Source organism: Rhinolophus sinicus, chromosome 2 (assembly GCF_057876585.1).
Source record: "Rhinolophus sinicus isolate RSI-liver-muscle chromosome 2, RSI-T2T, whole genome shotgun sequence".
Classification (NCBI taxonomy): Eukaryota; Metazoa; Chordata; class Mammalia; order Chiroptera; family Rhinolophidae; genus Rhinolophus; species Rhinolophus sinicus.
Window position 1 is genome coordinate 133,008,302 of NC_142502.1, and position 26,628 is coordinate 133,034,929.

At 35.5% G+C, this 26,628-nt stretch overlaps 1 protein-coding gene across 8 annotated transcripts in view; it reads right to left on the reverse strand.

Moving 5' to 3' along the window:
* CTNNA2 (catenin alpha 2) overlaps window positions 1–26,628 on the reverse strand; it is a 1,050,986-nt gene that overhangs the window by 996,415 nt on the left and 27,943 nt on the right. The window contains exon 2 of one of the 8 annotated variants that reach the window (XM_074332252.2): window positions 247–323. The exons of the other annotated variants lie outside the window; for them this stretch is intronic. The gene's annotated coding sequence lies outside the window, so the exon portion shown is untranslated. The remainder of the gene's footprint in view (window positions 1–246; window positions 324–26,628) is intronic. 8 annotated transcript variants of the gene reach the window in all.

A 26,628-nucleotide genomic window follows, 5' to 3' on the forward strand; every position in this document is an offset into this window, starting at 1 on the left:
CAGTTTAGAGTCAGCAGATTTCATCCAGGTTCTTAATTCCATTATCCAAATTAGACGATACAATTTTTTACAGAGCAATTATTTGTAAGAATTTTTTTTCATGTTTATAAAGTCTCCCAAAAGAGTATCTCACTATATGTCCCAGAAATGTTTAAAGGAAAATTATTTCTGGGTACCAGCTAAACAAATACCTGGGACTGTGATAGTAAGACCTTACCCAAAGGATACTTAAGAGATACTAGTTACCTTGTCAGAAGGAAAATCGACTGCTAGCGGAATAAAACACTGAGTTGATCCAGTGGTGGAGATATGTTCCTGAAAACCTTTCAAAAAATAATAGATTAAAATAAACAACTATCTCCTCTGGGTCATTTAGACATCCATCTGCCATAATTTAAAAAAAAAAAAAAATCAAGATTTCTTATAATTCTACATCAAACATTTCTGAAGAATAAAATCTCCAGAATACCAATGAATTTGAAAGTAACTCAACCTTTCTTTACATTTCAGGAGCAAATGACAACTGTGAAAGCCCTAAAGCTATGTTCTTAATTATAAATAGCAGTATCATTAACCAGGTAAATATAAATTTATTCATCATATGGCGGGTTTAACACTTTTAGGAGTCAAGATATAGAATAAATTCTCTAAGTTTTATAAGGCAATGTTGTTATAATGTGAGGACTATACGTAATGATTTCAACTTACTATGTTTAAGAGGACATTATTGCAATTTAACTCATCATTATAAACCACAATCACATTTTAGTTCAGCTGTCTTAATTTAGAAAGTAATAAAACATCTTTTGAAAACTTACGGCCTAGGTAGCCCCACAATAAATATTAACATTCAAATCCAAAAGAGCTTGGCATGAGAAGTAATTATGTTTTAGTTTTACCTTAATAGACTAAAAAAGAACTCTCAGCATACATATGTTGCTTAAGCCTAACTGATACTGAACTTAAATTTGCCAAAGACGGTATTAAACAGGAAAATGGAGTTTCCAGTGCAGATGCAACCATTAAATGCCTCCGGTAATTATACTTGTGGCAGTGGTATCAACTCCTCCATTAATTCCTGGATGGCTTAACGTTGTAAGACCTAATAGATTCTTAGAATCACATGTGAGATGGCACATCAAAAAGCAAGTGGAAAATAAAGCAGGGAGAAACAAAAAGAAATGCACATGGAACCCTTTCATAAATGCTTCAGTGCTTCTCAAGACAAAGCATAAAATTCAAATTCTTTAGTCTGGCATGCTGTCACGATCTGAGTTCCCTCTGCATCTGCCCTCTCCTACCCTTTCTCAATACCCAGTACATTCACGTACTAAACCACTTCCCCCACATGTATTCATACCCCATGATTTCCCTGGCATACCTCTACTCATTCTTCCACTCAGCTAAAATAGACTCCTTAGCCTCTCCCTGAACATAAAGCTCCTCCTATAAGGGCTCCCATGATGCACTGTGCATATAAACTGTCACCAGACCTAATGCAACTGTAGTAACCACTTACTGTCTGCCTTATCATCTAGATCGGGGTGTCCAAACTTTTTTCAACGTTTTTCACCAAGGGCCATATGCAGTAAAATACACAAACAGCTGGGCCACTCACTCGAGGTGAAGTACGTATTGCCTCACCTGGTTTATTTAAGTAAACTAAATATATTTTTGGAATTTGCTGCCGGCCAATAAAAAATGGATCGCGGGCTGCAGTTGGCCCGCGGGCCGCAGTTTGGACACCCCTGCTCTAGATGGTAAAATAAGCAATAATTTTGCTTTTTGTGTATTTCCCAAGACATACTGAGTAGATATTTTTTTAATAAATGAATTATTAAATGAATGAAATTTTAGCATTAGAAATGCCGATATGTAATACTTAAATATAAAATAGGTGCAACATTTACTCAAAAAAATGAAACAATTATTTATTTAGCAATTATGATGTAGCAGCCATTATATTAAGTGAGGAATGGCTACAAAGAATACAACAAAAACATGACGCTGAAGACAATTACAATTTATCAGATGAGATAAGAACTTACCAACCTATTATATGTAAATGGAATATCATAATAAGTGTTACCTGATGTCCGGAAAAAAGAAGATCTGGTGTCTTCTCTGAGGTCAGGTTCTTTAATGTCTACCTTCTGCCCCACCAAGTCTAAAGGCATCTTTTAAGAACAGGCCAGTCTTCTCTGACTCAGTGATTTTTGTCAGGTACTATGCCTCTCTCAATTGTAAAGCAATTTTTTTGTCCTGATTGGAGTCTCTAGTTCGCACTGCCCCTCAAAGCCTAATTGGGGCTCAGAGCCACTGCCTGATTTTGACTTCTTCCCAGGGTGCTGCATGGTGGAACACAGCCCTTGGTTCCACCTTCCTTTTATAGCTTTCCCATAAGCAGCAGCTAAAAGGCTGTAATTCCAAGGAATGTGTCCACCATCTCTGCCTCTGCTTGACTGGGAAAGGGGAATCATCAAGCCAGAAAAAAACAAATGATGACAACTTAAAAAAAAAAAGATAGAGTTACCAGAACTTCATGAAATCAGCCTCCTGGACTCTCAGAGGTATTTGAGTAAGTCAAGGTACTTCAGTCAAATAAGTTTTCTTCTCCAACTGAGTGTTCTTGTCGACAAAAAGAGTCATTTTCTCCCTCAATTGTAGTCTACAAAGTATCTACTTTATTGCAATTTTTATGTATTTTCTATATATTTACCCAAATATGTATTTGTGGGGTTTAGTATCTTTTCATTTAAATTCGTCAGTATTGAGCATTTGACATTTTATCATGGGTTTCATTGATTAGAGCAAATCATAAAGATGCTATTTCTGTTTTTAATGTGTCATTTTAGTAAGAACTTTAAGTACCGAAGGAATTCTAATGGCAAGAAGTTAAGTAGGATTCAATGTCCAGTACAATGTAACTTAGAAGTATTTCATTTCATCACAACGGACAGGTATGAAATGCACACTGAGTATAAAACTAAAGAGAAGAAATAACACTAGGGATGGATTTACTTTGTTCCTAGTTTTTTCATTTACATTTTCTCATCATTTTATGCAAAATATTGTTTTTCTTTCATCCAAATAATTATAACTATCTCCTATGACTGTCTGCCTATCTATGTGCACAGCCAACATCAAGAAACTAAAATGAAAGAAATCATCTGAGTGTGTCACCATTTCATCTTTTAGGTCTGCAGCGTATCAAGATACAATTTCAGTATGCAGAAGATCTGACTTCCCTGAAAATAAAAGTGGAGAACCACTTTGGTTAGCAACATTATGAAAATTTCCATTTTCTCGAGATTAAATTTTTCTTCAAAGGAAAGAATATGTTTTCCTATGAGTTATGTATTTGGACCTGAATAAAGAAACGATGGTCCTTCATTTATCTTCTTTCCCCCCTGTAACCTGGAAAAGAGCTTTCTTTGGAGTTTTAAATTTTAAAAGATGGAAATGGTCAGAAGGCACAGCTTGTATTGGATTATCAGGAATTAACTGTGATGATGTATTTTTTATGAAATATTTTGCAAGCTGGTTGCTAGCATTAACTGGGATTACTTGAAGACTACATACACAAAATAGACACCTAATAAATGCTGCTTCAATAAAAGTTTAATAGACTTTTCCTTCTCCTTGCTTCCTCTAGATCACCTTATGCTGTTGGTCACAAACTTCCAAAAATATTCTTTTCATGGCACCCCACTCAACTGTTTCTCTACCTATATTTCTGGCTGTTCCTCATTTTGTCTTCGTGGGCTCTATTTCATCCACTTATTCCATAAAAGTCAAAAATCCCCAAGGCTCTACCCTCAGTTCTCTAGTCTTGTCTTTATATTTTTTCCTGGGAAATCTCCTTCAATATCTCCATCTTTGTATGATTTGATAAACACTGTTATTCCCCACACAGATCTCTCTCCTGAGTTCTAGATTCTTATCTCCAATGATCTACGGGATATTTCTTCATCACAGTCTTCAAGCATTTCACATGAAATAAATGCCTAATTTAACTCAGTGTGTTTCATCTAAAAAAAAAAAAGTGTTTCTCCTCATACATGACTCCACCAGCTGCACAAAAGGAAACCTAAGGATGATGCCTGACTCCTCCTTTCACACTCACCATTTAAGAGGTCTGACAATTAAGTTTGCGAAATAGTTGCAACTATGTTGTTAAACTTTTTTGATATCAGAGAGATTATTCATTATGAATTTGGACCAACTGGACAGTTAACCAAGGTTACTCTTTGGAAGTGCTGAAAAGGCTGCGTGAAAAAGTGAAATGACCTGAACTTTTCACCAACAATTCATGGCTCTTGCATCACAACAATGCACCAGCTCACACGGCACTGTCTGTGAGGGAGTTTTTAGCCAGTAAACAAATCACTGTATTGGAACACCCTCCCTACTCACCTGATCTGGCCCCCAATGACTTCGTTCTTTACCCAAAGATAAAGGAAATATTGAAAAGAAGACATTTTGATAACATTAAGGGTAATATAACGACAACAGCTCTAATGGCTATTCCAGACAGAGTTCCAAAATTGCTTTGAAGCTTGGACTAGACTCTAGCGTGGGTGCATAGCTTCCCAAGGGGAGTGCTTTAAAGATGACTGTAGTGATATTCAGCAATGAGGTATGTAGCACTTTTTCTAGGGTGAGTAAACGAACTTAATTGTCAAACCTCGTATATCACCAACTCCCATTAAGGAGGTAGCTCCTTAATGTTGCTTAAATTCTTCCCGGACTTTCCAACCTACCACCAATATTTTAAAACAGGCTATCATCATCTCTTATTGTATCAGTTTCTAAATCCTCTTCCTGCCTCCAGACTTGCTCCCAACAGGAGGCAACCAAGATCCTTCTCAGAACTCTAGCTGTTCTTTAAAGTAAAATGTAAATCAGATCAGGTCATCCCCCCACTTAAATCCTTGCTCTTCCCCACTGCTACAAGATGAAGGTTTCCATTTTAGCACCGTCTGCCAGGTCCTTTATGATCACTGTAAATCCCTGCCCTGACAGCAGTTACTATTTTAGTGAAAGAGGCAGAAAGTAAACAAAAAATAAGTAAATAGTACTTGATTGAAATAGCTCAACTGAAATAAATACATGAAGAGATGCAAAGACCTATAAACTATTAGCTGTTAGTATCACTAGCTCGAACTCCACAGCAAAAGAGGGGGGAAAAAAACCAAAAACTCAGCATACGTTCAAAGGAACAGAGAAGCACTGACAGGGTGTTCTTTTCACTCTTTGCCCCACATATTAAGCCAAATTTAGGCACACTTGAGAAAAACTGTGAGCTCACCATTTTAAAAAACTTTAATGTGCAATAAAAGGTGTTATAAACTAGACTACTATGGTGAGGTGAGAATTAATTTCACTTTTGTCCCAAGAAAATCAATGCAAATATGCATGGTCCATAGAGTAGGATTTCTAAAATAAGCTAAGAATGTGTCAGGTCCTCCATTTGAAAAGAAAACCCTATCATCTTTCTCTCTCCCAGCTAAAAATACTCTGTCTGTCTCCGAAGGAAGGTCAAATAAAAGGTGTCAGTGAGCAGTGACTACTGTTAATTTACTTTTTGGAGACTGTCTTCTATTAACATACCTGTTATATTATGAAATGTTAAATAGAAAAGAGTTAGAATCTGAGATTCCCATTTAAAATTAGTTGAATCTTCAAAATTTCATAATAAAAAACAAGAAAATGGAATTTAATAGGATATTTTTTACAACATCAGCTCAGCATGCATTTTTTTATCACCTCCTTATAACAAGGTTGGCTGCATTCCTATTTTAGGTGATGGTTGAAAGTAGGTGATATATACACAAAGGTACATGTAGCGGAGCCAAACTGTGGTGGAGGGAAAGGCATGCTTCTTGCACCGTTGCCATCCGTGCACTCTGGTCAGGCCTTTTGGAGATGGCCCCCGTTATAATGATGAAAGAACACTGACCATGCCCTGCATCAACAAAAACTGTACCCTGGGAGCAGAAGTATACCATTCAGTCTAGCTTCTGATTGCATCTGATGTGACAACTTTGAATGACCAATGTAGAATTTGGCAAATCATGCTGTTTCCAAATTAATGAAAACTCAGTACACGTTGCACCAGTATACGTGGTGAGTCCCACATAGCATAATTATGAGTTGCCTTAAAGAACAATACATGATTCAAAGACTTGTTCACATTGTGCACAGCATTTTAAAACAGAAATTGAAAAATAAGTGGAAATAGCTATTTGTATAATTAGTGCCAAATTCTGTATGCCTATATTCCTCATAGAGTAAAATAAGGTTGATTTGACCAAATATGGGCCTTTTCCCACCCCTAACTTCTGGATTTTAGACCACAACCCACTGGAGACCAGTGATGATTTTGAGACAAGAGTAACTACATCTTTTCCTACACAACAAAATTTGAAATAGAACCAATTTTTTGTCGTGTATGGTCTTCACGGCTACATGTAAAATACAACCCTTATTTTTAAAAAATCAATTTTTGTCCTAAGGAAATAAAGCGCATATTATTACCTAGAGCTCAGTGAGTGTCTATCCAGAACAAACAACTCTGAATCCTGTCATAAATTATACAAGAATAATGAATATATATTTTTATAAGTATACATATATAAATGTGTAATACACATTCAGAAGAGAAAACAATATATTGAGAGAAGGAAAGAATATATAGATTCTTATTAGATGAGATTTTTCTCCAAATGCATAAGAAAACAATGTCTGCAAAATAGGATGAATCACACAACTGATCACAGCTGGATCTGCATTTCACCCATTATTATACCATGAATAAACACATTCTTGGTATGTGAGTGCATATGCTGTTTGTATATTTGTTACTCACATTCATATCTTAGAAATAAGCAATGTCTTGGAAAATAAATTCATTAGTATTCTCGTTCTCTCTCTATCACACACAGACACAATACAATTTTAGCATCAAACTAGGATTCCAGCTTTTTTAACACCCAACTCCAATTAATCTAAATGTAGTCTTTCAAATTAATAAAAAGGAAAGTGAGATCATGCTGCTGAACAAGTTTCACAGATGCATAACTGCATTACTGTGGCTAAAAAATATATATCCAAAGCTTTTCTTTTAATGCTACACATGTACTTTCGTAAAGGAAACCCAGAAGTGTTGAGGTTAAAGTATGACTTTTATAGTAGGATTAGCAACAAATCATATTCAAATTGTAAACCTGAAATTCTGATTAATACTTTATGTTTTCTAGAATTGCTGCGACCAGAGCTATCAGCTTCTGTTTAGACTGGCAATCTCCAGCATGGCACTTCTCCTCTGTCTCCGTTTAGAGAAATTAGGGACTACAATGCCCTATCAAGTTTTCAGTCATGAAGTCTAAAAAAATCAACTTTTCAGCCTATGTGACCAAGGACATAAATTAGCAGATGATTCTATTATTCTGTAATTCAAAAACACACATTTTAAATTGGAATCCTAAATGCTATGGTAGTTAATATTAAAAGGTAATATTATTTCAATACAAATCACAAAGCTAAGGCAGTCAAAACAATATAGTAGTGGCATAAGTGTGGACGTACAGATTAATGAAATAGAATTGAGAGTTCAGAAATAACCCTTACATTTATGGTCAATTGACTTTTGGAAGCAAATGGTGCTGAAACAAGTAGAAATCCACATGTAAAAGAATGTAGCCAGACTCTATTTCACAACAAATATAAAAATTAACTAAAATGGATCAAAGATTTAGATATAAAAATTAAAACTATGGAACTCTTGGAAGAAAACAAAGATGTCAATCTTTGTGATTCGGGACCAGGCTATTGTTTCTTACAAATGACACCAAAAGGACATGCAAACAAAGAACAAATAGATAAATTTGACTTCATCAAACTTAAAAACATTTGTGCTTCAAAGGATATCATCAAAAAGTGAAAAGACAATCCACAGAAAGGAAGGAAAAATTTGCAAATCATATAGCTGTTAAGGGTCTAATACAAGGATATACAAAGAACTATAACTCAATAATAAAAACACAAATAGCTCAATTAAAAATGGCAGAAGATTTGAACACACATTTCCCCCAAGAAAACATATAAGAGCTACTAAGTAGATGAAAAGGTTGCTAAACCTCATTAGTCAGTATGGAAATACAATCAAAACACAGTGAGATAACTCTTCATACACACTAGGGTGGCTGTAGTCACAAAGATGGAAAAATAACAGGTGTTAGTTAGCAAGGTCGTGGAGAAATGGAACCTTCAGACAGTGGTGGAAGTAATGTAAAATGGCACGCTGGCTTTAGAAAATAGTTTGGCAGTTGTTCAAAAAAGATGCAGAATCACCATCTGACCAAAATTCTACTACAAGGTAAATAAATACCCAAGAGAAATGAAAGCGTATGTTCACAAAAAAACTTGTACTCTAATGTTCATAGCAGCATTATTCATAATAATCAAAAAGTGGAAATAACTCAAATGTCCATCAACTGAAGAATGGATAAAGTATGATATATCTATATGTTAGAATATCATTCAGCCATAAAAAATTAAGTGCTGATAAATGCTACAACATGGGTGAACCCTGAAAACAGTATGGTAAGGAAAAGAAACCAAATACAAAAGGTCACATATTGGATGATTCAATTTATATAAAATGTCTAGAATAGGCAACTCTGTAGAAACACAATACAGAGTGGGGCTGGCTGAAGAGGGGAATGGAAAGTGATTGCTGATGAGTACAGGGTCTTTTTTCAGAGTTAGGAAAATGTTCTGGAATAAGTGGTGATGGTTTCACAACTTTGTAAATATTTTTAAGCTACTGTGTTGTACATGTTGAAAGGGTGAATTTTATGGCATACTAATTATATTTCAAAAAAACTGAAATAAGTAATATTGAAAGGATAAAATTTGGAACAAAATACAAGACGAAATCTGGAATGCTTCTCCACAAACAACCAGCTCTGAGGTTGAGAAAATAGCTCATTTTGAACATTTCCTTCCAGTTCCTTCCACTTCTAGGATATAGTCACAACTCAGCTTCTGTCTGTGGCTCTTCAGGTAATTTTGTGCTCACTATTATTTTTCTACCACACTCACACTCTGGTCTCTGGAATTGAGAGGTTTAAGAGATTCGCCTTTTGCCCTTTCCAATATCCATCATCTTTTCTTTATACTAGAAAGACTGTAAGAGACAAAGTCACATCATTATCCATCCAACCATCCATATTTGCCACATTCTCCAATTGTTTTTCCCACCAATTTCAATGACTTTTAGAGTTATGTAACAACCAGATTCTTCCAAGTCTATTTCTGTATTTTAAAAGTGTGTAGACATTTTCACACTGAAACCCTCAGAGACAGGCCCTTTTTCTTTCTTTCCATAAAACCACCGAACTGCAATACAGCAGCTACATTCAACATCTCATTGTCTCTGAAGACAAACTTCTAATACCTTGTACTCTGTCTTCTCCCATCTCCATTTCACTGAAATTCTAATCTCAAAGGTTTCTAATGGCCTCCAAATTGCCAAAGCTGGTCAATCTTCCCAAGTTCTGACACAAAAGTACTTCTCCGAAGCATTCAGTGCTGTTAAAAAAAAAACACACACAAAAAGAAACACTTTCTCCAAGTTGTAATTTTCTCTTTCAACTAAGGAAAAAATTCTGTAGCTGATATTTATCCACTGTTTTGTTCCCAAGGCACAAAGGTTTTCTTGGAGTAGTGAGTCAGGCGCTGGAGTCATCAAAACATATATACCACGCATGAGTGAAGTCATATGGTTCTTTACTTTTTCTGTCTGACTTATTTCACTTAGCATGATAATCTCAATATATAGATAATGTATTATAGAAACGTACACTTGAAACCTATATAATTTTACTAACCAATGTAAACCCAATAAATTTAATAAAGATGAAAAACTAATAATAACCTAAGCATACTGGGAAAAAACAAACATATCACACACTCACTAGCTTTTGTTTTGTTTTGTTTTGTTTTTGATCACAAGTAAACTAACTTCTCAGACTCCCAATTTTTTTTCTGTCAATTGGAGATCTCCCAGGGTTTCTGTAAGGATGATATGAGATATTGCAGTGGTCTGCCACATAAATGGTAGTTTTATAATAATTAGAATTATTTATTTTTTCATCATCCTCATAATCACTATTATACACAATATAATCATCAACTCTAAACTCTGTATCCCCAGTTCTGGCCTTCCAAGCACACTTGGTCTGCTTTGCAGGACTGAGGTGCTGGAAATGCTCCTATTCCTGCCCACCCCCCCAGTCTAACCAAAGTGCAATTTCTCATCTCTGTCAACAACCATTAAATACCACAGCTTCAGTGAAGACATCCCCGTTCTCTCAGCCTCACGTTTAAAAGCCTGGTGTCAGCTTTGATTCTTCCCTACTCCTTGGAAAGAATGTGTTGCCAAGTTTACTCAACCATACCTCTGTAACATTTCCTGAGTACATCCCCTGTCCTCAATTTCCACAGGGAGAGGAGGTCATTCCCTCATTATATCTCACCTACATCGGTGGTTCCCAGACCTGGCAAAATATTGCAATCACCATCCAGATCTTTGGCACCACCCCCATTTACCAAATCATAATCTCCAAAGAATAAGGCCTAGAAATCAATCGGATTGAAACGTTTCCAAGTAATGATCATAAACTGCCAAATGCAGAAATCAATGGCATATTAGGGAAACAGCCTCTGACAGTAACTCCAAATCAGCTCTTTTCACTACTTCTTACCCAATAACGCCAATGTATTTTATCCAATTTCATCTTCCTAAGTACTACCCTAAAACATGCCCTACCTCTCCACCCTCTACAGAGCAAAGTCCAATCTTCATTAGTCCAACGCTCACTCCTCAAAATCTCTTCCAACATCTATAATAATAAGTGCTGCATATATGAAAATTAAGGTTTAAACCTCTGAGGAACTGTAACACTCTAAAGATAGATAGACAGACAGACAGATAGATAGACAGATAGATGATAGAATGAGAATATAGGTACCTACTCAATACCTCTAAGATGATTAAAAAAAGGGATCTACAATTGAGACAAATTTTCTCCTTAGCTTGTCATTCAAAGCCTCCGCTGTCTGGCTTCATCCTTACTTACAATCATTACCCAAGCTGCAAACAAAATGAACAGTTCCCACCGTTTCCATAAAAACTCTGAGTCTTTCTGCATACAAGTTTTAGCTTATAGTTTGCTCTCTACTTAGAACAGCTCCCCATACTATCCCTCGTGTCCCAATGCTTGTCATCTTTTCTGTCCTAACTGGCCCGAATCCCCAAACAGGAAATTAATTCTTCCTGTTACTCTGAGTGTCTACAGCTCTATGTGGAACTGAATGTCTTCTATTCTATATAACAGGTACCTTATATTTGTTATCTTTCCTATGACATCACAAGCCCCTGTAGGGTTGGATTCATAATGGATCTTACATTAAATCCTCACAGCACCTACTGTATGTCCTAAATACATGTTGCATTAATGAACACATAAATAGGTAACAAATGATTTCATAAAACCTGAATTCTAGTACCTCTTCGGAGCTTTGTCAGATGAAAAAAAAGTTCACTAAGATGACATTATCAGTATAAAATTATAGCTGTTTAAGTTATAGTTCACAATGGGACATTTTTTTCATTGTTACACGATTGAATTGGTCTGCAGGGTAGTATCATGTTTAATGGTGAGTTAGCAACAATTATGGGCATGTTTAGTTGTGAACTAAGCTTTTACTAGCCTAAGAAACTATCTAAACATACCAAGAATATTTATCTAAATTTCTTGAGAAAACCATATACAGAACCAAAATATGCTAATAACTATATTCTAGTCAGAAATGTGGGAGTGTCTCTGTGTGAATGTTTATGCATGTGTGTAGATATAAGTGTAAACATTCTGGAGATTCTATGCAATGATTTGAACTGAGGTTCATATTTAAAAACAAAACAAAACAAGCCCAAGCCTCACCAGGAAGACCCTATGCACAGCTCAACAGGTAATTCTACTGAACTCCAAGTTTTCACATAATTAGGTTTAGCACCACAGTAGTACACTGATAAAATAATACGTGTGAACGCCATTTGAGGAAGCCATCCCGATGTAGACACAGCTGAAGAGAAGCCAGTTAATCTGTACATATGAACCTAGGAGTAAAAAATAAATGATATGATGGACTTTATAGTCACGCTAGTTCATATGGAACATGCCACCATAAGCAAGGCCACCATTCTGAAAGCAAATAGACAGCAAATAGACAGAACTCAAGAACAATTTTCCAAGGGCTTAATGTGTTCTATAAGAGTCTTTCATTCCCAGGGAGTAAGAGGTTCAAATTTTAAGTAATAGAATGTAAATGAGACTGCTAGGACGGCAATGAATTTAAAAGTAAACAGGCAAATTATAAACATCAGTCATTTTCTTAAACTAAGGAAACGTGAAAAGTGAATTACATTTAATTTCCAAATGTGTATTGCTACTAGCTCCTCCAAGGCGTCTGTGTGGGTACTGGCTTCAATGGCCACACAGCGCTCTCCCATCACACTCTGTGCCCAGTTTCTGAAACAAAGTGTTTCTCCCTACTAATCACCAAGGACAATACACAGCAAGAACATAAACACACACATCAACATTAAGAGGCATATCTGAGGCCCTGAACTCTCCTTACAGGAAATGGTTTTAGGTTATAAAGAACAGAAAACTCAAGAAGAACTCAGACATTATTTAAATGTATGTATCAAGGGTTACTCTAAGTATAATAAACATGAAAGTGACCTAGTCTCTATGTCCACCCAGAACAGTGCAAGGAAAAATGAGCTTAAATTTCAGCAGCAGCAGAAACTTGGGTTCTAGAATAGTCTGCCAAAAAGGCTGCAGAGTTTTCCACTGTGAGTATCATGAAGAATCAGACAGACTGCATCCATGTAGGGATACTTATCCAGAAAATAAAGGTAAATTTGGTGACTCTCAGAGATCCTTCTGATTTTATTTTAATACTTAAAACTAGGTAAGTCTAGAATATTTTATTGACTGCCTCCAATAAAAATGAACATTTCCAAATACTGCTTTATCATTTGCTCCTCAAAACCAATCTACTATACATATATATATAGTAGATTGTATACATATATATATATATAAATAATCTACAAAGTATATATATATATATATATATATATATATATATATATATATATATATACACACACATACAGACAGACAGACATATATGTGTGTGTATATATATATCCAGTTTCTAGATTTAAGAACTAAAACTCAAAGGGAGGCTACATAATTAACATAATTAGGGGAGTCAGTATTTAAAGGTAGCTTTGCCTGGCTTTAAATCCCATTCCATTGTACTATTTTACATATAATAAAACAGGGCTTAACACTTGGCTTCCTTTACATTGGCAAATAGCTAGGGTGGTATGAGGGCTGCATTCCAGAGAGGTGGGTTCGAGCACTAGACACCTTTAGAACACATACACATCCTGAGAGCCCAGTTAGTACACAGTGATGTAACTAGGAATAGATCAGAAACTCGTTTCAATTCAAGCACAATTAGAAACCATCATTATCATGTATGTTTGAAGACTCCCTAGACCAAAACATCAGTCATGCCTTCTACTTTTCAGACGCATGGCAACCAAGAATAAAAGTGCTAGTGGAGGCAATACACACAGAGGTGCATTCTACCTGGGAGGTCAGTTGTCCCTACAAATCCCCTGTGAACCAGATAGAATTACATGGAGGAGTATCTCTGGTCCTAAACCATGGCCTCCAGTAGCCCTGCTCAGTTTCTAAGCAAATGTATGAAACTTTGTCAATGATGTCAGGACACATTAAATGAGAGAATCAAGAATGCTCAATATAAACCTATTGTCCTAGTACATTCAGTCTGCTACCCTGTTGCCCCGAAAATAAGACCTAGCCAGACAATCAGCTCTAATGCATCTTTTGGAGCAAAAATTAATATAAGACATCGTATATATTATATTATATCATATCATATTATACTATACGACTGGGTCTTATAGCATAGTAAAATAAAACCGGGTCTTACATTAATTTTTGCTCCAAAAGACACATTAGAGCTGATTGTCCGGCTAGGTCTTATTTTCGGGGAAACAGAGTATAATAAAAATACCACATAATGGGTAACTTATAAATAAGAAATGTTTATTTCTCACAGTTCTGAAGGCTAGAAGTCCAAGATCAGGGCGCCAGCATCATCAGCTTCTGATGAAGGCCCTCTTCAGAGTCACAGACTGCAGACGTCTCCCTCTGTGGAAGACGCCAGCAATCTGCGGGGACATGATGGACAGTACAAGTAGATCCCTGGAGCCTCTTTGATAAGGGCATTAATCTCACTCCTGAGGGCTCTGCAGTCATGATCTAATTACCCCCAAAGGCCCTACTTTCCAACACCATCACATTGGACATAAGGATTTCAATGTATAAATTTTGGGGGTACCCAAACATTTGGGCGATAGCAACTATCATTAATATTAGAAAAATAACGCCTAGCGCCTGTTCTATTAATAAAGAGTCAGTAGAATCTTCTATTTATACAAAAGATAATGCACAACTTAATCAGAAAAATAAGGCAATAATAAATTAAGATATAAGCAAGGACGAGAGTCTTATTCTCTTTGAAACCTGAGGTTAATGTGTTTTGACAATCAATGCACTCAGAAAAAGACAGTGGCAAAAATTGTGATAGACCAATTTATACAATCAAAAAAGTATCAAAGCAAGTGAATTTCTTAAATTTCAATGAAAAATTAAATTTTAAAACTGCCCATGAAAAGATTTTCATTTTTCACATTTGCTTACTTATTGAGCTCGGTCTTTGAAAGGAACTCCATGAACTCTATTTAGTCAAGGTCAATGGGTAACACAATGAGCTGTGTTTGAAATATGAGCATTTATCTTATCTTCTGAGTAATTATTATATTAGTTGACCTTCAAACCTAATGTGAAATACTGTTGCCAAGTTGAAATTACACATAACTAAGAAAGTCAATGCTGTAGCCAGAATTCGGTCCATGATGTAAAATACAGATAGATATAAATTTGTTTCTGACAGAAATATATATATATATATTTTTGATAGTATGAAAATAAAATTATATATCCAGACACAATTCAAATTAAAAAAGAGCAGCTGAAATGCTAAAACAAGTAATTTCTTAAATGAGGTGGCTGATTGCCACTGTTAAATTAGTAATAAACCTATATTAATTATTGAAAGTTACAACAGGAATGGGAACTTTTGAAGTAAAACTCTCATTTATTGCTGAGCAGGATGCCAATTTCACTCTCACCTTTCCCTCCCAAAACTCAATACCACTCCATCCACAGGGACACACTTGAAGGAAAGGCCCGGAGTGCAGACTGCTGTGTATTTCCTCAGCTACCCTATATTCCAGTGTATGCCTTTATACAACAGTTCTCACATTTCATTTTTGAAAACAGGGAAAAGCAAATTTTCCAAAAAGAATAAAAGACAAAGGAAGCGTTTTTTGGTCATCTACATAGCTTAAAGAAGTGTTGGTTGCAGTGTAATTTGCATACAAAAATAGGACTCTCAAAGAATGGGAGCTAAGGCAAAAAGTGTCCTACACTCAACTACTAAGCAGCTGGTGATATTGGCCTCAGCCTCTCTCCAGAGCTCTTTGGTGTTTATCTCTGAAATGAGGAAATGAAATTATATGATTTTTAAATGATCTTTAAAATACCCTCATACTGAATATCAATAGGTTTAATATCCATTTGGCTCCCTGGATTTCTGTTGCATGCCTCTTCTGGATAGCACAAGGGAAAGCCACAAAGAAAAGAAAAAAAAAAAAAAAAAAAGAATGAGAAAACTAAGACCATGGAAGAATTATCATTTGCCTCAATTATGAAATAAGAACAATTTTTGTGGGGCTGTTTGGAGAGGAGAATTAACTAGATAAATACAGCATCTAGAGCAATCTGATGGTCTATATGACGTGACTTGAGTCTCCTTTCCTAATGACCTATTTTTTACCTTTTATAGAGAGGCCTTCATATAGGAATCCTGACAATTGAAAGCAAGTTGGATTCAGAATGGCTAGGCTATTGGAAATATCCATTTCCTGGCAATGGGCATGGCAAAACCACCTTAATAATTAAATGTGTCTGTCCCACTAGAAGGTAACACCTCAAATTATCCCTGAGGTGCTGCCAGGTTCTCTGCAGTACAGTGTACAAAGTCGTATTTTAAATTATGTACCATATGCCCTCTCATAATGTTAAGGATCTCCATATGCACTTTTCCCCCTAAACGATCTTTAAGGACATATTCCCACCAATTAACGTAAACTTATATTGAATGCTAGTCTTCAAATGATGCCACAATGTCATTTCACTTCAATATACAGGAGTCTATTAATATTGTTTCCAACATATATTCTCAGCCCCTCAAACAAAGTTTCATACACAATCAGGCATTAATGGTTATGAAGAAGAATCAGCATATGAATGACAAGCAATTCTCCATCCACTTTTGCTAAATGTAGCAAAAGCTTTACATTAACTGTATGATGCACTGAAGAATAAGACAGAAAATCAAGTATAACCATTTCAGCAACCAAAATCTATTTGCCGATACATGATGTATTGACAAATAGTATAAAATATTAAAATAGGTACAGCTGTAAGAGCAAGTTGCAAAGTTCTCTCATTTCCTGAAGTAATATTTATTTCTAGTCATTTAAATGTCCCTCATTGGATTAAATAATCATATTATCGCAGATCCAATGTTCTCCATTTTTCTGCATTTTAGGCAGTGAACCTGTGGTTAATGTTCTCTACAAAGCCATTTAGGTTTAGGAGGAAGGGCACAAGAGTCTTTGGAGGCAGAGGTGGATTCAATTGTTACTCTCACACTTATAGGCTAGTTGACTTGGGTAAATCAGTTGAATTGAATATGTCTCACTTTGTTCATGCTGTAAGGACTGTGTTCGCAGAGTTCCTGGAATACAGTGAGGATCCAAACAATATTAGGATCTCAAACCTTGCTCACAATGTATGATATCTGGTATAAAGAGTAAGTGAATGAATGAATGAATGAATGAATGAATGAATGAATGAATGTTGTGCTCAATGATGTTATGGTGATACTACAAGGGCAATGTTTGAACATTTTCATATTTGATTTTCTCATCTAAATTTTTCTTTATTAATATATCATAACATTCTAGCACAATTTGGCTCCAGTTTTGGAGTGAATGCTGTGGTGTGCTGCCTAGATCCCCTTTTCAGGAGCAAAATACTCCTTTCTCCAGATACCAGGAGAAAGGTGTCTATTGAGGACTTACATCTGAGTCCCTCTCTGGAAATTGCCTGTAACTGAAGGAAGATGCCTTGCCAAAGTTATGCCTTCTCCCTAGGGGAAGACTGCATCCAGTGATTAGTTATCTTAGAGTCCAAAGACGTGGTCCCTTTACATCATATAGAACAACTCTGAGGAACTATTCCAGCTTCAGAGCTCCCAAAGGGCTCAGCTGAAGATGAGGTATTTAGAAAGGTAGGTAACCATACAGTGTAGAAAGGGGAAACCACACAGTCTGACAACTGTTAGACACAGAGTGTGAATGGACATTGATATCATAATGGCCTCTCTGCATTAGAGTGAAAATATATGGGAATCAGATAATAAGTGAAGTTCCAGCCAATCTGACCCATTGAGTCTGGATCTAGCCAGTGGTCATTTTACTAGTCTCTGAAGGTATCATTGAAACAAGCATACATATAAATAACAGAAATCCCAATCTGGCTCAGTGGCTTCCATGTAAACCTATTAGAGAAGGGGAGGTCAAGTAGAAGTCTTAGATACTGCCCTCCTTGCTCTTTCCATATAGCATATCAAAAACAGTATCTGCTAACAGGGTGGATAGCAGGAATTAGTATCACCCTTAAGTTCTAAAGGATCCGGGGGTAGTGGTCCCCATCATATCTTCATTTAATTCACCATTCTGGTCTCTACAATACCCATCAGGGTCCTGAAAGATGACCATAAACGACTACAAACTCAACCAAGACATAACCTCAATTGCAGCTGCAATGTCAGGTGTGGTATTTTTATTAGAACAAATTAACACAACCTCACGTACGCCATCATGGAGCCGGTGAAGGGACTCTTTTCCAACTCTTTTAAGGAGTACATTCAGAAATCATTCATATTTGTATGAGAAGGAAAAGAGTAAACATACAGGTCTTGCTCTAGGGTTATATTAACTCTCTCTTGTCTTCTCTTCTATGAAAGTACGAAGAGATCTGAACCATGTTCTGAAAAACATGATATTTGTCTCCGAAGTCAGTAACCTTAAATTAATCAGACAAGACGCGAAAGAATATGCTGGTTCTGGAGGCAGCATATTCCACATTTGTGAATACCGCCCTAACCCATGTGCCAAGTAACACAGTACTATGGGAAGCAAAGGACTGAATAACAAATCTCTTCCATAGGGCATTTAAATTCTGTTATTTAAACAAAAAACAAAAAAACACTCTGCTGGCCAAATCAGGTTTCTAACTCCTATGTTATAATATTCTACTGTTTCTAACAAGTAAACTGAGATATAGAAAGGAGAATGTGAAATCATCAGGACACAATTTCATCTTTCTTGGTTTTTGGATGGGTAAATAGAAGTAGGTTTGAGTTCTGAAATATTAGTATATTTTGCATGACCAGTGGACACATAGCCTTTATAGTACAACATCAGCATGAACATCTCTTCTTTAAAAGTCATTCCTACTCAGGTTGGAAGCACTGGAATTAGAGGTTGGGTGGTGACACAGAGAAGGATGCAGCAGCTGGCTCATGCCACACGCAAGTCAGGTCAAGAAGGGAACACACTGTAAGGGCAAACAAAGCCAAACTGAACCTGCAACAGCAGGGAGTGTTCCATTCTCAGTTCCCCCCACTTAAGCAAGAAATCACCATCAAGAAAGAGGAGGGAATAAAAGCCGAGTTATTAACTGTCCAGTTATTCTTACAACAAAGTAGGTAAGAATAAACAATAGGGAAAGGACAGTCTCTTCCATAAATGGTGTTGGGAAAACTGGACAGCCACATATAAAAGAATGAAACTAGACTACTATCTTATACAATACACACAAAAAATTAACTCAGAATGGATTAAAGACTTGAATATAAAACCTGAAACAATAAAGCTCTTAGAAGAAAACGTGTGCAGTCACCTCCTTGATTTTGGTCTCGGTGATGATTTTTTGGATCTGATTCCAAAGGCAAAGGCAACAAAATCAAAAATAAGAAAATGGGAGTCCACCAAACTAAAAAGCTTCTGCAGAGCAAAGAAAACCATCAACAAAATGAAAGCACAATCTACAGAATGGGAGAAAATATTTACAACTTATATATCTGACAAGGGTTTAATATCCAAACTGTATAAAAAAAAACTTGTACAATTCAATAGCAAAATAATAATCCAATTTCAAAATTGGCAGAGGATGCAAATAGATATTTTTCCAAAAAAGACATACAGATGGCCAGCAGGTGCATGAAACTATGCTCAACCTCACTAACCATAAGGGAAATGCAAATAAAACCCACAATGAGATACCACTCTACCCCTGCTAGAACAGCTAATATCAAAAAGACAAGAAATAACAAGTGTTGGTGACGATGTGGAGAAAATGTGACCCTCATTCACTACTGGTGGGGATATAAAATGCTGCAGCCACTATGAAAAACAGTACGGAGGTTCCTCAAAAAACGAAAAATAGAACTACCATATGATGGAGCAATTCCACTACTAGCTATGTATCTGAAGAAAATGAAAGCCCTAATTCAAACCTTTATGTTCATTGAAGCATCATTTACAATAGCCAAGATATGGAAACAGTGTAATTGTTTATTGATGATTAATAGATAAAGCCGTGGTACACACACACACACACACACACACTGAAATGCCACACAACCATAAAAAGAATGTAATCTTACCACAGACAGACATTGAGGGCACAATGCTAAGTGAAATAAGTCAGTGAGAGAAAGACAAATACCGTATCATCTCACTTACATGTGGAATGTAAAAAACAAAACAAACAAAACAAAACGCAGAGATAGAGAACAGACTGATGGTGACTACAGGGAAGGGGGGTTGGAGGGTGGAAGAAATGGTGAAAGGGGTCAGGGGTACAAAGTTGTAATTATAAAATAATAAGCCATAGAAACGTAATATACAGCATGGTGATTGTAATAAAAATATGGTAGTGCATACTTGAAGGCTACCAAGATAGTAAATCCTACATATTCTCATCACAAGAAAAAAACCATGTAACTTTGTATGAGGACAAACAGCAACCAGACTTACTGTGGTGATCATTTCACAGTGTATACAAGTATTAAATAATTACCTTGTACACCTGAAACCAAAATAATGTTATATGTCAATTATACCACAATATAAGAAAAAGAAGATCCACCAATTTGCAAGATCTCAAGCAGAAGATAAACTCTACAAATGAGAGTGATAACTCTCTTACTCCTCGTACATCCCTTGGTAGAAATAAAACAAGAAACTATAAATGTAAAGAATATGCAACTGGAGTTTTCACTACTTAACATCACAACAGTCCTACTAATGAGAAACCTACAAATGTAAAGAATTTGGAAATATGTTGAAAACTTTTTACTGCTTGTATCATATTCTTTTCACACATCGGAGATCTCATAATGGAGACAAACTATATACATGTCATCAGTGTGGAAAAGGATCTTTTCTTCATGGCTCTAGGCTTATTGGAAATAAGATAACTCGGACCAGAAAGAAACCTTATGCAAGTCCTGAATACTAAAAATCTTTCAGACAGAGAAGCCACCTCATTACATGTCAGAGTACTCATGTAAGCAGGAGTCCCTATACATATAACAAAGTTGGGGAGTCTGATAGCCAGAGATCTCAAGTCATGATGCATTATGAAATTCACAGTTGGATAAAAATCGTATGACTGTAAAGACTGTGGAAAATACTTTAGTTGAAGCCTTCACCCTTTTTTCACATTAGAGAACCTATGATGGAGAGAAATCATGAGGCCCATGGCTGTGGAAAATTCTTCAGCCAGAGTTCTGCACTTATTGCATCAAAAAATTCATATAAAGAACCGTGTGACTGTTGGAAAGACTTCATCCATAAGAACCTTATCAAGCATCAAAGAATGGATACAGAAAGAGACCTATAAATGCAATCCATGTGGATTTATATTCAGCCAGAACTCTCAACTTACGTTTCTTTTGTTAATGGCTTTAACCTTAATATGTATCAGGAGAATCATATTGGAGAAATACTTATTAATATAATGAATATGGAAAATTAGTCATCAAGAGCAATAACTTGACTTTGCATCAAAGAAATCATTTCTGAGAGAAGCTCTGCAAATGTCATCTATGTAGAAATATTTGAAATCATGTAATTGTCCCTACTGTGCACTAGAGAAGGGGTTCTGAAGAAACACACACACACACACACACACACACACACACACACACCCATTTCAGTAAACAGATGCATCAGATTTTCTTTTTTTCCAAAACTTTCATAAATTCCTACAAAAATAATTGGCCTAGAAGCATTCTTGACCATGCCTTAAGGCTTAAATCTGAGAAGAAACCATTACATAGGCAAGTTGTTGTTAAGAAATGACCAAGCTTCATTATCTTCTTCAGAAAGATAAATAAATTTAAAATGCTACTGTAGAGAGTGTTGTTGCTGAGAAGACTAAAAATTGTATATAGTTCTTGCAACAAAAGCTCGTAAATAATATTCCAGTGAGTTAATGTGCAATTATTACTTGACTGCTCCCTTTTTGGGACACTTAATAGGTTTCAATCTGTTATATTTGTCTGCTTTAAACCACACTTCAGTTAGCAGCAGGGAATTGTAAAGCAATCAAAGGAAACACATTTACACTAACTCTAGAATATATTTTAAGTATATTTGCATAAGGACAAGAATTGAAAGGGCATCGATATATAAATGAACAGAAGTAATGTAGTAGATAAAAGGAGTATAAGGAAGTTTCTATAGTTTACTCAGAACTATTGTAATAATACTTTGAATAAAATTTTAAATGTTTTCAAAAGGATAGTTATTTTCTATTTTATCATCACAGAAGCCTGGATACAATTTGCTAGGAAAACTTCCCATGAATTCTAAGCTGTTGTAGGTCATAGAGTTCTACTCTTTGAGACATGGTTTTAAAAGCTCCTGAGAATTTAAAAACAATTTCCCATAATTTGGGAATTAGGGAAAACACTGGACAGCACAAGAAAAGGTCTCATTTAAATGGGAGCATGTACCTGTGCATTTAATTATAATAGTTGTGCTCATGCCACAAACACAACACCGCATAAGCTGCCCACCCTTCTCAAGTTAGTCCTTTATCTACATAAATACACATAGTTAAGAGCAGACTTGAGCTTGACTGCCCAGGATAAAACCCATCTTCTTCCCCAACTAGCTGTCTGATCTTGGACATGTTACTTAGCTTCTCTGTGCCTGAACTACACATATCCTCCTTTCTTAAATAAGAATAACAGCAATACTTACCCCACAGGTGTGTTGTATTAAATGAGTAAATATGTAAAGAGCTTAGAACAGTGTCTAACACATATTAAGTGCTTTATAATTACTATTTAATTCATTATTAATTAATATTATTATTGCCCTGGCCTAATTTAAACTTGTTTCAATATTTATGTAACCTCATGAATTTTCAGTTCACTTCCAGTCACACATTTTCTCCCTTTGCCTGAATCACGAGTTAGTAGATCCCTGACCCCTAGTGGATTTATTGACTCACTTCTTTTTTTTTTTTTTAATATAATTTTATTAGTTTCAAGTGCACAAGACAAAGTAATACTTAAGACGTTTATCATTTACATCCCTCACACTGTGTGAACCCCCCTCCCCCCATCCACTATCCCTCTGACATCGCACAGCCATTACATTTCCACTGTCTCTATTCCTAACTCACTTCTGATAAACTACTTTTAGTATTAATTTTTAAATGAAAAAGATATTCCCCAACTGTACAAAAGTGTTATTTTCACCATTTTATCACTTTAATGTTTACTTAATATTTGATATTTAAGATGTTCAATGTAGTTAGTATACGAGGTCAACTGCTATGACAAAAGCCAACAGAGCAAGGGATTAAACAAAGTTTTTCTCTTTCATGTAACATTTGGTATGTAAGTAGTCATACTTGATATGGTTATTCCATGTCATTGATACATGCTCTTTCTATCTTATTGCTCTGGTATCTTCAAAAGGCAGCTTCCATCTTGGGCTCTAGATCCCCTTACCATAACTCAATCCAGCCTCCGGATAGTAGAGAAGGGGGAGTTAAGATGTGCCTCTCTTGTCTAAGCATAGGACCTGGAAGTTGCACGCATCACTCAGTTCACATTGTATTAAACATTACTTAGTTAATGACTACATCTAGCTGCAAGGGAGGCAGGGACATACTATATTGTCCTATGTCCAATTCAGGGGTCCTGTTACTAAAAAAAGAATGAGAGAATGGGTATGGAGGCTAATAGGCTATCCCTGCAGCAGTGCTATTCTGTGAAGCTCAGTTTAAATATCATATAGATATTTGGAACTAGAAAAAAAACCTGACTAAATCAACCTGGCCTGTGAAATTAATACTGACATTATACACTTTAAACAAGGAAGTATGGAAACTTAGTTACACTGTTGCATACAAGACATTATAATATTCATCTAGATAAGGTATTATAATATTCATCTAGACACATAATATTACTAGTCTCCTAGGATTGAGAGAATTGTGATATACTGTTATCTAAAGCAACCATTCACAAGTATGCACTCAACAAAGGTTCACTCTCTTCCGTTTTACCTTCCTTCTTGATAGCCCTAGCCTGTCACTATTCTTAGGTTATAATAAAATAGAACAATGATTATATGTCCAATTTAAGAATAGTAGGCTCCTTCCTGCAGAGCAAGCTTGATGTCCTACAGAAGGGGTATTATGATTGGCAGCTGCTTGCTTTCTATTCCAAAGTCTGGCTATTTGAGCTTAGGAATCCATCCAGAACCTAAGCAATGGATGCCAAGGAAATATATATATTTGTAAGGCATCTTGGACTCTGCGTATTTGCTAAGCGTTTTCCTTGTGTGATTCACAAAATGTAAGAAGTGACCTATCACCATCCTAGGCCCTATGAAAAAAATCCATCCTCTTAGTGTCAATATGAAATAGCTCTGAAGCTATGCATTCCTACCAAGTCACTGAAACCTAGTCTAGATATGTCCCTGAGCTACCAAAAACCACTTATCAACAAAGCTACATGAACTTGTGTATATCTTCTATGCCACAGAAGCCCTCTATGTACTGGCATCCAACATAGGAACTAGTACAGTTATTTTCTAATCCCAGAAATCATCCCACTTGATAGAACTACTAAATTCAACTTTGACCCATTCCCTGTATTAAAAAAAAGAAAAAAAATGTTGGTTTCAACTGCTTTACTTACAAAACAAAACTCATATTTATAAGGTTTCATGCCAAGAAAGTCACTGTGTGCTATGTCTCTTAAAATCAAGATGTCATGGACTAACTTTTCTGGACTTAATCTATGATTTAACTGCTGTATTGCAACTACTACCCCATCCGTAGAAAAGGTCCCAAGCCTGGATCTTCCTGACTAGTTCTGTCCAACTCTGTCCTGTTAAAGAATCACAGTTGCCTTTTTCTGCTGTAATATTTTTATGAAAGGAATTTAAATTAAGCAATCATTTTGTATTCTGTAATATTTCCAAATTGATGTTAATGAAATTTTGATTTCATGACAAAGATATAGAGTGAACCTGGTAAAATACATAGACACAGTATGTTATTTCCAGATCGTTCTGCAATATTGTGTAGCTTACTAAATAATTTTCATTACAAAATCACATTTTCATATATGGTCATCAATAAAGTGATTTTTTCATTTGTTAGTCAAGTATAAAACCAATGCATTAAAAAAGGTCCAATGATGGAAGCAGTTATATTATTGAAACCAAGTTGGCTGGTTGAAAATGGTCAAAACAAGGAAATCAAAATAAGAAATGAGTCAAAAATGTTTATTTCCCATTGATGATTTCATAACTAGCCAGCTACAGGTGCCTACTTTACCTTTACAAACGATAAATATTCAATTAAGGAAACAACACTAAAATTCGCATATTATTATCCTCAAAAAGAAGGTACAGTAATGCTTGGTTATTGGAATGACAATTTGATTTCACATTTCAAAGTAAAAAAGCAAAATCTTAATGATCATTGAGAGGATATCCTACCCATAATGACCATTTCTTTGTCTTTTTCAGATTTCATGTTTTGTTTTCATTTTTATTTTTTTAATGCACCCTTACAAATATTTTATCCAAGTTTCACAAATATATTTTAATAGAAAAATATGAATATGTGACTAAATAGTAAAATCAGATATCAGAGTTTTAATATCATTTTTAAAATACAAAATAAACTTAAAGTGAATACAACTTTCCTCAATTATACAACATAAAACAGACAAGTTTGTTCAGACAGTTCATTTGGTAATGTAAGCCTAAGTCTATGAAAATATTGCCCAAAAAAGAAAAACAGAGCATTTATAAATGGTTGAAATGGAATTAGAAAAATTTTAAAACATACTACTTATATTTTTTAAGTGGTAAAATATGCATAAAAAACTGTCCTGATATTCATTAAATTTACTAAACTCGTACATATTCTGATTACTTGGTAAAAATTCTTAATGCACATTAAAGACAGAAATGCATCATGATGAAAAAAACATTAAAATATTTTTAAAAGTTTGTTTTGACAGTTTCAACCAATTTACTAGGAAATAGTGAAATTGTCTTGTTAGAATAAACACAATTGAAAAATTGTCACCCCAATAAACTTTAATTTAAAAAAAATAAACAAATGTGTGTGTAAAATTTCCAAAATTAAAATAGCTACATTCTATTCTAACATTTGTAAGCTAATAATTTATTGATAGTGTTTCAAGTACTGTGCTGTGAATTTTATATGCATTATCTCTAATCCTTATGACAGCTCTGCAGGTTGGTATTATTACCTCATTTTACAGATAAGTAAATTAGGGCTAAGAAATTCTCATTAAACCTAACCAGTGCAATGGACCTGGATCCAAATCTAGGAGCTCAAGATACATAAAACAAATTTGAGACATTCTCTTTAAAAGTTTGCTGCTTAGGCTGTTACCATGCCTTGGCCACTATAAATAAACCTATAATGAACATTGGAGCAAATATATCTTCACAGATAAATGCTTTCAGCTTTTTGGGTATATACCCAGGAAAGGGATTGCTGGGTCATATGGTAATTCTATTCTTAATTTTCTGAGGAACCTCCACAATGCCTTCCATAGCAGCTGCACCAACCTACATTCCCACCAACAATGTACAAGGGTTCCTTTTTCTCCACAGCCTTTCCTACACTTGTTGTTATATGTCTTGTTGATACTAGCCATTCTAACTGGTGTGAGGTG